This window comes from Hordeum vulgare, chromosome 3H (assembly GCF_904849725.1).
Source record: "Hordeum vulgare subsp. vulgare chromosome 3H, MorexV3_pseudomolecules_assembly, whole genome shotgun sequence".
Classification (NCBI taxonomy): Eukaryota; Viridiplantae; Streptophyta; class Magnoliopsida; order Poales; family Poaceae; genus Hordeum; species Hordeum vulgare.
Window position 1 is genome coordinate 614883379 of NC_058520.1, and position 13557 is coordinate 614896935.

The following is a 13557-nucleotide window of genomic DNA, read 5'->3' on the forward strand; positions in this document are numbered from 1 at the left end:
GCAAACATAGTATCCGCATAGATGCGTCCCCCATGGCTGCTGGTCGCACTTTACGAGAATAGAATATATATAATCAAAATAATAATCTAGCATCATAAATGTATTGAAAATAGAAGTATATCATACTACTACTTACCTAAGCCGCTCTAAAGGTCAGCTTCTGAGGCTCGATACTGGGAGTCACGCACTTGAACCACTTCCAAACCCTACCCGACAAGGATAATGATTTGCTAAGTTTTTCATTAATTGATATATCAGAAAATCATCGAAAGAGACCGATAGAGTGCAAGAATGATTGAAATTACCCTTGGAGCATGTCCTGCAGGCTTTGGAACTGTTCCAAGGGTCTCGATAATGGGTCGAAGGCATCAACTCTTCCCTTATCAATTCGAATGTCCAACAGAATCCAATGAAAGCTGCACATGTATATATATATATATATATATATATATATATATATATATATATATATATATATGTCAGTAACTTATCAATTACACTTATAAGTGAATGGACACAACAGAGTAAAGACCCTCACCTGAAGTTGTATATATGGAAACAGTATGTGGTCATAGAAATTTTGATCTGTTAGAAACCTTAGAAGGTTTTCCTCCGTCTCCTTGGGTTTATCAGTTAGCGTCGCTATATGTATTTTATCTGGGTCAATAAACCCAATATTTAGGATGTTCCTATTTTTACAATCCAGAATCTTCATTCTGCATAACAGAGTACAAGTTATATATAGACAATGAATTGAAATAACTAAACAAGTTATATGTAGACAACGAATTGAATAACTTACACACAATAGCAACTCATAAGCGATTTGTTGAGGGAGTCGGCATTGTACATCTGGAAGAGTTCATCAAAGTCGATATGGATTTCTTCGGGGCGGCCGTAGTACTCCCGTGGGACACTCACGACGATCATCGTTCTCCCATTCTTTGATTCACTTAAGTACCATGTATGCAAGTAACACATATTTGTTGGGAGATCATCTTTGCTGACCAAAGACGCTCCCATGACAAACTGTGGCTTAGGGGCTACCACAGCCTTGGGTAACCTGTCGTCTTGGGAAGCCAGAATGTCTTCAACCGGGATACCCCATTCATTTGCCCACTTCTTTGCTAATTCCAAATCTTGCCCCTGCACCAGAGGGGGGACATTCTCGGGTAACACCCTGAGGGGTGGGATTGACTATTTGGCCTGTTGTCCAAGCTGAGGAACGTTTGATCTTTTTTTGCTTGTAGTTGAACTTGATTTGCTCCCACTTGCACTTACACGTGATCTGCTCTTTTTCACTTCCTTCTGCAATGTGCGTGTATAGTCATCAGACTTATGGTGTAAGTCATACTGTGATGGAAGGGTCGTGAAGTATTTTGCATATGCTATTTGCTTCTCGGTGTATTCCGGGCGGGGCTCGGGTTCCTTCTTTTTCATTTGTGCATCATGATGTTCCTTTGCTATCGTGGCATTTTCCTCGGGGGTACGATCATAAGGTCTGATAGGAAGATTAGCATAAGGTACCTTTGGGAGGGGCGACAGCTTGTGCTTTGGGGGGCTCCGTCGCTTAGAAATCATCGGCGGAGCGTTCTTGCTAGCACGCTTCCTCTTAATATCCGGAGCGGGCGGCGGCGGAGACGGACGACCCAAGTTCGGTGGCGGTGATCGAGATGGACTCGTGTTGTGCTGGCCGACGTCATGTGGAGGGCTTGGAGGTGATGGAGGTGTAGGTGACATGCGACGACTCGGAGGCGGTGTTGTCCTTGGGGCCGAGCCTGGAAGCTTGATGTAGTTCTTGTCCCATAGGATGACTCCACCCAGTACTTCTCCGAGTGTCCTCTCATCTTCGGGTCCAGCTATGTCGAGCTCCATATCATGAAACCCCGCCATGATTTCATCCACCCCGACTTTAGCAAAGCCAGCTGGAATCTCACGGCCATGCCAGCGTGCATCTGGGCCAGAAGGAAAAGCTTGTCCGACGACCACCTTCATGGATATGTTCTTGAATTTCTGATGGAGTTCACATGATGTTGACTCCTTGATTCCATCCACGGGGTAGCCGGGACCGCCCTCTATCATTCTTCGTGCATCGCCGGGCGGGGCCTCAGATTCAGCCACACTGCTTTTCCGCTTAGATGGGGCGCCGGTAATATCAAGTGCAGGATCTTCCTGGCGCGCTACTCCTCTAAGCTCATCAATCTGCTTTTGTTGCTCGTTAATCCTGGCAAGCAACTGGTTGAACTTGTCATTCTCCTCATCCTGCTGCCGCTTCTTTGCTCTCGCTCGGCTTCTGTAAGTGTCTTGGTCTCTGGCAAACCCAAGCCACCACGGGTAAGAAGGACCGAAGCCTCGTGTTCGTCCTCCATGTTCGTCATTGCCGAGGACCAGTGTGAGCAAATATTTCTCTCTATCTGCAGTGAACTTTCTTTTTCCCTCCTTAATTTCTTTCACTATCTTTTTCCAATTCTCCCTGGGTATCCTAAGACCGTCACTGCAGATGAGGCCCCATGTTTCTTCCTCGTACGAACCACCTTGCGCAAGGAACCAATTTCTGGCTCTCAATTCCCACTCATCACGGAGTGGTTCAGGTATGATGCCTTTAGCTAGCAGATCTTGCTCTTTCTTATCCCACTTTCGGATGGCAGTCTCATAGCCCCCTGGCCCCAGCTTGTGGTGATATTTCTTCTTATCGACATTTTTCTTGTTCTTTTCTGATAATGCCTGGGCATCTTCTGACTCCTTGTACTCTTGAAATGCCTTCCAGTGATTCGCCTGCTTGGCTAGATACCCCTCAAATACTGGCACTTTCTTTGTCTTCAGATAGTTTTTCCATAGCTTCTTCTTCCAGCTACTGAACAGTTCGACCATCTTCTTTAGAGTCCACTGCTTGACTTTGGCCCTCAGGTTGTCTGCGGCGTCTTCATTCTCACATTCTGGCAGGTTGAAATGTGACATCAGATCATTCCAAAGATTATCTTTGTACCTTTCGGCGACATAGTCACTATCGGCTGCCCCTTTGCGCTTGTTCCACTCCCGAACGCTGATCGGGACGTGATCCCTAACGAGTGTTGGGGAACGTCGCATGGGAAACAAAAATTTTCCTACGCACACGAAGACCTATCATGGTGATGTCCATCTACGAGAGGGGATGAGTGATCTACGTACCCTTGTAGACCGTACAGCAGAAGCGTTAGAGAACGTGGTTGATGTAGTGGAACGTCCTCACGTCCCTCGATCCGCCCCGCGAACAATCCCGCGATCAGTCCCACGATCTAGTACCGAACGGACGGCACCTCCGCGTTCAGCACACGTACAGCTCGACGATGATCTCGGCCTTCTTGATCCGGCAAGAGAGACGGAGAGGTAGAAGAGTTCTCCGGCAGCGTGATGGCGCTCCGGAGGTTGGTGATGACCTTGTCTCAGCAGGGCTCCGCCCGAGCTCTGCAGAAATGCGATCTAGAGGAAAAACCGTGGAGGTATGTGGTCGGGCTGCCGTGGAAAAAATCGTCTCAAATCAGCCCTAAAACCTCCATATATATAGGTGGGAGGGAGGGGACCTTGCCTTGGGGCTCAAGGAGCCCCAAGGGGGTCGGCCGAGTCCAAGGGGGAGGACTCTCCCCCCCCAAACCGAGTTGGACTAGGTTTGGTGGGAGGGAGTCCCCCTTCCTTCCCACCTCCTCCCTTTTTTTTTTCTTTCTCTCTTGATTTTCTTCTCCTTGGCGCATAGAGCCTTTTGGGCTGTCCCACCAGCCCACTAAGGGCTGGTGTGCCACCCTCAAGGCCTATGGGCTTCCCCGGGGTGGGTTGCCCCCCCGGTGAACTCCCGGAACCCATTCGTCATTCCCGGTACATTCCCGGTAACTCCGAAAACCTTCCGGTAATCAAATGAGGTCATCCTATATATCAATCTTCGTTTCCGGACCATTCCGGAAACCCTCGTGACGTCCGTGATCTCATCCGGGACTCCGAACAACATTCGGTAACCAACCATATAACTCTAATACGCATAAAACAACATCGAACCTTAAGTGTGCAGACCCTGCGGGTTCGAGAACTATGTAGACATGACCCGAGAGACTCCTCGGTCAATATCCAATAGCGGGACCTGGATGCCCATATTGGTTCCCACAAATTCTACGAAGATCTTATCGTTTGAACCTCAGTGTCAAGGATTCATATAATCCCGTATGTCATTCCCTTTGTCCTTCGGTATGTTACTTGCCCGAGATTCGATCGTCAGTATCCGCATACCTATTTCAATCTCGTTTACCGGCAAGTCTCTTTACTCGTTCCGTAATACAAGATCCCGCAACTTACACTAAGTTACATTGCTTGCAAGGCTTGTGTGTGATGTTGTATTACCGAGTGGGCCCCGAGATACCTCTCCGTCACACGGAGTGACAAATCCCAGTCTTGATCCATACTAACTCAACTAACACCTTCGGAGATACCTGTAGAGCACCTTTATAGTCACCCAGTTACGTTGCGATGTTTGATACACACAAAGCATTCCTCCGGTGTCAGTGAGTTATATGATCTCATGGTCATAGGAACAAATACTTGACACGCAGAAAACAGTAGCAACAAAATGACACGATCAACATGCAACGTCTATTAGTTTGGGTCTAGTCCATCACGTGATTCTCCTAATGACGTGATCCAGTTATCAAGCAACAACACCTTGTTCATAATCAGAAGACACTGACTATCATCGATCAACTGGCTAGCCAACTAGAGGCATGCTAGGGACGGTGTTTTGTCTATGTATCCAGACAAGTAAATGAGTCTTCATTCAATACAATTGTAGCATGGATAATAAACTATTATCTTGATACAGGAATTATAATAATAACTATATTTATTATTGCCTCTAGGGCATAATTCCAACAGTCTCCCACTTGCACTAGAGTCAATAATCTAGCCCTCACATCACCATGTGAATTACATTGTAATAAATCTAACACCCACAAAGTTCTGGTGTCGATCATGTTTTGGCCGTGGAAGAGGTTTAGTCAGCGGGTCTGCTACATTCAGATCCGTGTGCACTTTGCATATATTTACGTCCTCTTCCTCGACGTAGTCGCGGATGAGGTTGAAGCGTCGTTTGATGTGTCTGGTCTTCTTGTGAAACCGTGGTTCCTTTGCTAAGGCAATGGCACCAGTGTTGTCACAGAACAAGGTTATTGGATTCAGTGCGTTTGGCACCACTCCAAGATCCGTCATGAACTGCTTCATCCAGACACCCTCCTTAGCCGCCTCCGAGGCAGCCATGTACTCCGCTTCACATGTAAAATCTGCTACGACGCTTTGCTTGGAACTGCACCAGCTTACTGCACCCCCATTAAGAATAAATACGTATCCGGTTTGCGACTTAGAGTCGTTCGGATCTGTGTCAAAGCTTGCATCGACGTAACCTTTTACGGCGAGCTCTTCGTCACCTCCATACACGAGAAACATCTCCTTAGTCCTTTTCAGGTACTTCAGGATATTCTTGACCGCTGTCCAGTGATCCACTCCTGGATTACTCTGGAACCTACCTGCCATACTTATGGCCAGGCTAACATCCGGTCTAGTGCACAGCATCGCATACATGATAGAACCTATGGCTGAAGCATAGGGGACGGAGCGCATATGCTCTCTATCTTCATCAGTCGCTGGGCACTGAGTCTTACTCAATCTCGTACCTTGTAAAACTGGCAAGAACCCTTTCTTGGACTGTTCCATTTTGAACCTCTTCAAAACTTTATCAAGGTATGTGCTTTGTGAAAGTCCTATCAGGCGTTTTGATCTATCCCTATAGATCTTAATGCCTAGAATGTAAGCAGCTTCTCCTAGGTCCTTCATAGAGAAACTTTTATTCAAGTAACCTTTTATGCTCTCCAAAAGCTCTACGTTGTTTCCAATCAGTAATATGTCATCCACATATAATATTAGAAACGCCACAGAGCTCCCACTCACTTTCTTGTAAATACAAGATTCTCCAACCACTTGTATAAACCCAAATGCTTTGATCACCTCATCAAAGCGTTTGTTCCAACTCCGAGACGCTTGCACCAGTCCATAAATGGATCGCTGGAGCTTGCACACCTTGTTAGCATTCTTAGGATCGACAAAACCTTCGGGTTGCATCATATACAACTCTTCCTTAAGGAAACCGTTAAGGAACGCCGTTTTGACATCCATCTGCCAGATTTCATAATCGAAAAATGCAGCTACTGCTAACATGATTCTGACGGACTTAAGCATCGCTACGGGTGAGAAAGTCTCATCGTAGTCAACTCCTGGAACTTGTGAAAAACCCTTTGCCACAAGTCGAGCTTTATAAAAGGTCACATTACCATCAGCGTCCGTCTTCTTCTTAAAGATCCATTTGTTCTGAATAGCCTTGCGGCCCTCAAGTAGTATCTCCAAAGTCCACACTTTGTTCTCATACATGGATCCTATCTCGGACTTCATGGCTTCTAGCCATTTGTTGGAACCTGGGCCCACCATTGCTTCTTCATAATTTGCAGGTTCATTGTTGTCTAACAACATGATTGATAAGACGGGATTACCGTACCACTCTGGAGCAGCACGTGATCTCGTCGACCTGCGTGGTTCAACAGAAACTTGAACTGGAGTTTCATGATCATCATCATTAACTTCCTCCTCAACCGGCGTCGCAACGACAGAGGTTTCCCCTTGCCCTGCGCCACCATCCAGAGGGATGAGAGGTTCGACAACCTCGTCAAGTTCTATCTTCCTCCCACTCAATTCTCTCGAGAGAAACTCCTTCTCGAGAAAAGTTCCGTTCTTAGCAACAAACACTTTGCCCTCGGATTTGAGATAGAAGGTGTACCCAACTGTCTCTTTTGGGTAACCTATGAAGATGCACTTTTCCGCTTTGGGTTCCAGCTTTTCAGGCTGAAGCTTTTTGACATAAGCTTCACATCCCCAAACTTTAAGAAACGACAACTTTGGCCTTTTGCCATACCACAGTTCGTATGGTGTCGTCTCAACAGATTTTGATGGTGCCCTATTTAAAGTGAATGCAGTTGTTTCTAATGCATAACCCCAAAATGATAACGGCAAATCAGTAAGAGACATCATAGATCGCACCATCTCTAACAAAGTATGATTACGACGTTCGGACAGACCATTACGCTATGGTATTCCAGGCGGTGTCAAATGTGAAACAATTCCACATTTTCTTAAGTGATCACCAAACTCGAAACTCAGATATTCACCCCCACGATCAGACCGTAGGAACTTGATCTTCTTGTTACGATGATTTTCCACTTCACTCTGAAATTGCTTGAACTTTTCAAATGTTTCAGACTTGTGCTTCATCAAGTAGACATAGCCATACCTACTCAAATCGTGAGTGAAGGTGAGAAAATAACGATATCCGCCGCGTGCCTCCATGCTCATCGGACCACACACATCGGTATGTATGATTTCCAATAAGTCACTTGCACGCTCCACTGTTCCGGAGAACGGAGTCTTAGTCATCTTGCCCATGAGGCATGGTTCGCACGTGTCAAGTGAATCAAAGTCAAGTGACTCCAGAAGTCCATCAGCATGGAGTTTCTTCATGCGCTTTACACCAATATGACCTAAGCGGCAGTGCCACAAAAATATGGCGCTATCATTGTTTACTCTAACTCTTTTGGTCTCAATGTTATGTATATGCGTATCGCTATCAAGATTCAATATGAACAATCCTCTCACATTAGGTGCATGACCATAAAAGATGTTACTCATAGAAATAGAACAACCATTATTCTCTGACTTAAAAGAGTAACCGTCCCGCAATAAACAAGATCCAGATATAATGTTCATGCTCAACGCAGGCACTAAATAACAATGATTTAAGTTCATCACTAATCCCGACGGTAGCTGAAGTGACACTGTGCCGACGGCGATTGCATCAACCTTGGAACCATTTCCTACGCGCATCGTCACTTCATCTTTCGCCAGCCTTCGTCTATTCCGCAGTTCCTGTTTCGAGTTGCAAATATGAGCAACAGAACCGGTATCGAATACCCAGGCACTGCTACGAGAGCCGGTTAAGTACACATCAATAACATGTATATCAAATATACCTGATTTTTCTTTGCCCGCCTTCTTATCTGCCAGATACTTGGGGCAATTGCGCTTCCAGTGACCCATACCCTTGCAATAGTAACACTCCGTTTCAAGCTTAGGTCCAGCTTTGGATTTCTTCGGCGGTTTGGCAACAGGCTTGCCGCTCTTCTTCGAATTTCCCTTCTTGCCTTTGCCGTTTCTCTTGAAACTAGTGGTCTTATTCACCATCAACACTTGATGCTCTTTACGGAGTTCAGACTCTGCGACTTTCAACATCGCAAACAACTCGCCGGGAGACTTGTTCATCCCTTGCATGTTGTAGTTCAACACAAAGCCTTTGTAGCTTGGCCGCAGTGATTGAAGGATTCTGTCAGTGATAGCTTCTTGCGGGAGTTCAATCCCCAGCTCAGCTAGACGGTTTGAGTACCCAGACATTTTGAGCACATGTTCACTGACACACGAGTTTTCCTCCATCTTGCAAGCATAGAATTTATCGGAGGTCTCATACCTCTCGATCCGGGCGTTCTTCTGAACGATAAACTCCAACTCCTGGAACATCTCAAATGCTCCATGACGCTCAAAGCGACGTTCAAGTCCCGGTTCTAAGCCATACAAGACTGCACATTGAACTATTGAGTAGTCCTCCTTACGTGCTAACCAAGCGTTCTTAACATCCTGATCAGCCGTAGCGGGTGGTTCATCTCCTAGCGTAGCATTAAGGACATAATCCTTCTTCCCAGCTTGTAAGATTAGCTTAAGATTACGAGCCCAGTCTACAAAGTTGCTTCCATCATCTTTCAACTTAGCTTTCTCTAGGAACGTATTAAAATTCAGGATGACTGTCGCGTGAGCCATGATCTACAACACAAATATATTCAAAGTGGACTTAGACTATGTTCAAGATAATTAGAGTTCAACTTTAATCAAATTATATGCTAAAATCCCACTCAAAAATTACATCTCTCTAGTCATTTGAGTGGTTCATGATCCACTTACACTATCCCAAGTCTGATCATCACGTGAGTTGAGTATAGCTTCAGTGGTAAGCATCCCTATGCTAATCATATCAACTATATGATTCATGATCGACCTTTCGGTCTCATGTGTTTCGAGGCCATGTCTGCACATGCTAGGCTCGTCAAGCTTAACCCGAGTGTTCCATGTGCGCAACTGTTTTGCACCCGTTGTATGTGAACGTTGAGTCTATCACACCCGATCATCACGTGGTGTCTCGAAACAACGAACTATAGCAACGGTGCACAGTCGGGGAGAACACAATTTCGTCTTGAAATTTTAGTGAGAGATCACCTCATAATGCTACCGTCGTTCTAAGCAAAATAAGGTGCATAAAAGGATTAACATCACATGCAATTCATAAGTGACATGATATGGCCATCATCACGTGCTTCTTGATCTCCATCACCAAAGCACCGGCACGATCTTCTTGTCACCGGCGCCACACCATGATCATCCATCAACGTGTTGCCATCGGGGTTGTCGTGCTACTCATGCTATTACTACTAAAGCTACATCCTAGCAAAAATAGTAAACGCATCTGCAAGCACAAACGTTAGTATAAAGACAACCCTATGGCTCCTGCCGGTTGCCGTACCATCGACGTGCAAGTCGATATTTCTATTACAACATGATCATCTCATACATCCAATATATCACATCACAAGCATACCCTGCAAAAACAAGTTAGACGTCCTCTAATTTTGTTGTTGCATGTTTTACGTGGTGACCAAGGGTATCTAGTAGGATCGCATCTTACTTACGCAAACACCACAACGGAGTTATATGAGTTGCTATTTAACCTCATCCAAGGACCTCCTCGGTCAAATCCGATTCAACTAAAGTTGGAGAAACCGTCACTTGCCAGTCATCTTTGAGCAAAGGGGGTTACTCGTAACGATGAAACCAGTCTCTCGTAAGCGTACGAGTAATGTCGGTCCAAGCCGCTTCAATCCAACAATACCGCGGAATCAAGAAAAGACTAAGGAGGGCAGCAAAACGCACATCACCGCGCACAAAAACTTTTGTGTTCTACTCGAGAAGACATCTACGCATGAACCTAGCCCATGATGCCACTGTTGGGGAACGTCGCATGGGAAACAAAATATTTCCTACGCGCACAAAGACCTATCATGGTGATGTCCATCTACGAGAGGGGATGAGTGATCTACGTACCCTTGTAGACCGTACAGCAGAAGCGTTAGAGAACGCGGTTGATGTAGTGGAACGTCCTCACGTCCCTCGATCCGCCCCGCGAACAATCCCGCGATCAGTCCCACGATCTAGTACCGAATGGACGGCACCTCCGCGTTCAGCACACGTACAGCTCGACGATGATTTCGGCCTTCTTGATCCAGCAAGAGAGACGGAGAGGTAGAAGAGTTCTCCAGCAGCATGACGGCGCTCCGGAGGTTGGTGATGACCTTGTCTCAGCAGGGTTCCGCCCGAGCTCCGCAGAAACGTGATCTAGAGGAAAAACCGTGGAGGTATGTGGTCGGGCTGCCGTGGAAAAAATCGTCTCAAATCAGCCCTAAAACCTCCGTATATATAGGTGGGAGGGAGGGGACCTTGCCTTGGGGCTCAAGGAGCCCCAAGGGGGTCGGCCGAGTCCAAGGGGGAGGAGTCTCCCCCCCCCAAACCGAGTTGGACTAGGTTTGGTGGGAGGGAGTCCCCCTTCCTTCCCACCTCCTCCCTTTTTTTTTCAATCTCGTTTACCGGCAAGTCTCTTTACTCGTTTCGTAATACAAGATCCCGCAACTTACACTAAGTTACATTGCTTGCAAGGCTTGTGTGTGATGTTGTATTACCGAGTGGGCCCCGAGATACCTCTCCGTCACACGGAGTGACAAATCCCAGTCTTGATCCATACTAACTCAACTAACACCTTCGGAGATACCTGTAGAGCACCTTTATAGTCACCCAGTTACGTTGCGACGTTTGATACACATAAAGCATTCCTCCGGTGTCAGTGAGTTATATGATCTCATGGTCATAGGAACAAATACTTGACACGCAGAAAACAATAGCAACAAAATGACACGATCAACATGCTACGTCTATTAGTTTGGGTCTAGTCCATCACGTGATTCTCCTAATGACGTGATCCAGTTATCAAGCAACAACATCTTGTTCATAATCAGAAGACACTGACTATCATCGATCAACTGGCTAGCCAACTAGAGGCATGCTAGGGACGGTGTTTTGTCTATGTATCCACACAAGTAAATGAGTCTTCATTCAATACAATTATAGCATGGATAATAAACTATTATCTTGATACAGGAATTATAATAATTATTATATTTATTATTGCCTCTAGGGCATAATTCCAACAACGAGAACTCCGCATTGCTTCTTGAATGTGTCAGCAGCATTCTTAGGAAGCTTGGGTTCGCCCGTAGGCAATATCACCTCAAAGGTGTAATGCGTCCGTGCATCCAACTTTCTAGTCGGGCCTCGTTTCGTACCTTTGCTCGATGTGGAGGCCTAAGAGGGAGAAACATTCGTTAAATGAATGTATATGTATACAATATAGAGCTATCTCCAATATTTTTCACATATTACAAGTGATTGTCGAACTTCATATGTATACCTCACCGAACTTTATTATTTCTCCACCGGCTTCTCCATCAGTGGAGCTATCACCTTCTCCGTCATTGGACCTATCTCCTGCCCCATCGGCTTCATCTTCGTGTCGGTCGACCTCCATTCCATATCCGGAGGGGTTTAGATATGATGACGGAGATTCAGCTGGTTCAACGTCGGGGCCGTCTTTGATTATATCTTCGAGAAGTTCTTCCTCTTCGAGGTTCCTGATATGTGGATCCATAGTTCTGCCAAAAAAGGACATTTGATTAACTAATAAACTAACAAACTATATAAGAGGGGTTGGAAACTTCGAAGTGTCGTTTTATATAGGAGGACCTTTAGTCCCGGGTCTTGGCTAGAACCTAAACTCTAAAATATGTCTAACGAATTCTCTTAACCTTTAAGGATTTAACAAAATGGCGACATTCTAGATGTGTAGAAAATGATCTTATTTTTCCTGATCTCATCTACCCTTCTATATGTCACATTGCATAGTGTCAAAGGACTTTGTTGAACTGTGTACCAAAAAAGAATTATTCTATCAGGAACTCCGTTCCAAAACAACTTTAGTCCCGGGTCGTGGCTCCACCCGGGACTCCTAGATTTCTGCATAGTATTCAAAGTAGGAGTACTTTTTGCAATTTGAGCATTCAATAAGCAAAACCAAATCGTAAAATAAAGTAGTATTCAAATTAGCATGCATTCAATTATAAGCAAAACTACATCATCTCTTTTGTCCGTACATCGTCGAATATTATTACTAATACTCCTCGAATACTATCATACATATAGCATCACTGATACAGCTAGAACCGTAGCGCCCGACGGGTATCGTCGCGGGCGGTGGACACCCAAAGAGAAGGAACCATCACAGGATCATAGCTCCAGTGAGATCCCCGAAGAACCTGCCAGGTATGCTCGAACCTGCTCTCCAACACAACCATGTAGCGACGGACGTGCTCATCCTCCTCGCTGACACGGTGACGTACCACCTCCGCGGTGTCCGGAAGCCTCGGCACCGTCACTGGCCCACGCGACCGCCACCAAACAAGGATCGGGTCAACAACGGGCTGGCTCCTCACCAACCTACGCCCCCCCGGAAGGTAGCACCTCCCAATACCAGTCGGGCGGAGCCCAGTCCCGGACATGGCCCCTTTGATCAAGCAGGTGTCCTCCGTCGAGTCGACGACGAGGATGCGGGATAGGCATCGTAAAATGAACTAAAAAAATAAACTAGTTCTATTAATTTTCTTGCTAAAAATAAACTATTAACACTTAAGCATATACAATAGCAAAATTAAACTATTAACACTTAAGCATATACAATAGCAAAATTAAGCAATAATATAAGAAACACTAATTAAGCATCTATATACGTAGAAATGTCTTCTTCTTCTTCTTCTTCTTCTTCTTCTTCTTCTTCTTCTTCTTCTTCTTCTTCTTTCTTATTTTCTTCTCCGCTTCTTCTTCAAGTTCTCTTCTTCTACTTCTCCTCTTCTTCTATTTTTCCTCTTCTTCTCCTCTCCTCCTCTTATTATTCTCCTTTTTCTTCTTTTCTTCTCTTCCTCTTCTTATTTTCCTTTTTCCTAATCTTATTTTCTTATTTTTGTTCATCTTTCTTCTTCTTGTAACCCTAACCTAATTCTAAATATTACTAACCCTAATAATCTAGCACAAACCTAATAACAATAGGAATTAAATGACAAAAAAAAACTTTTTTTTTCTTCTTTTCTTCCCTGTTTCTTCTTTTCTTCTCCTTTTTCTTCTTTTCTTCTCCTTTTTCTTCCTTTCTTCTCCTTTTCCTTCCTTTCTTCTCCCTTTTCTTCCTTTCTTCTCCTTTTTCTTCCTTTCTTCTCCTTTTTCTTCTTTTCTTCCCTTTTTCTT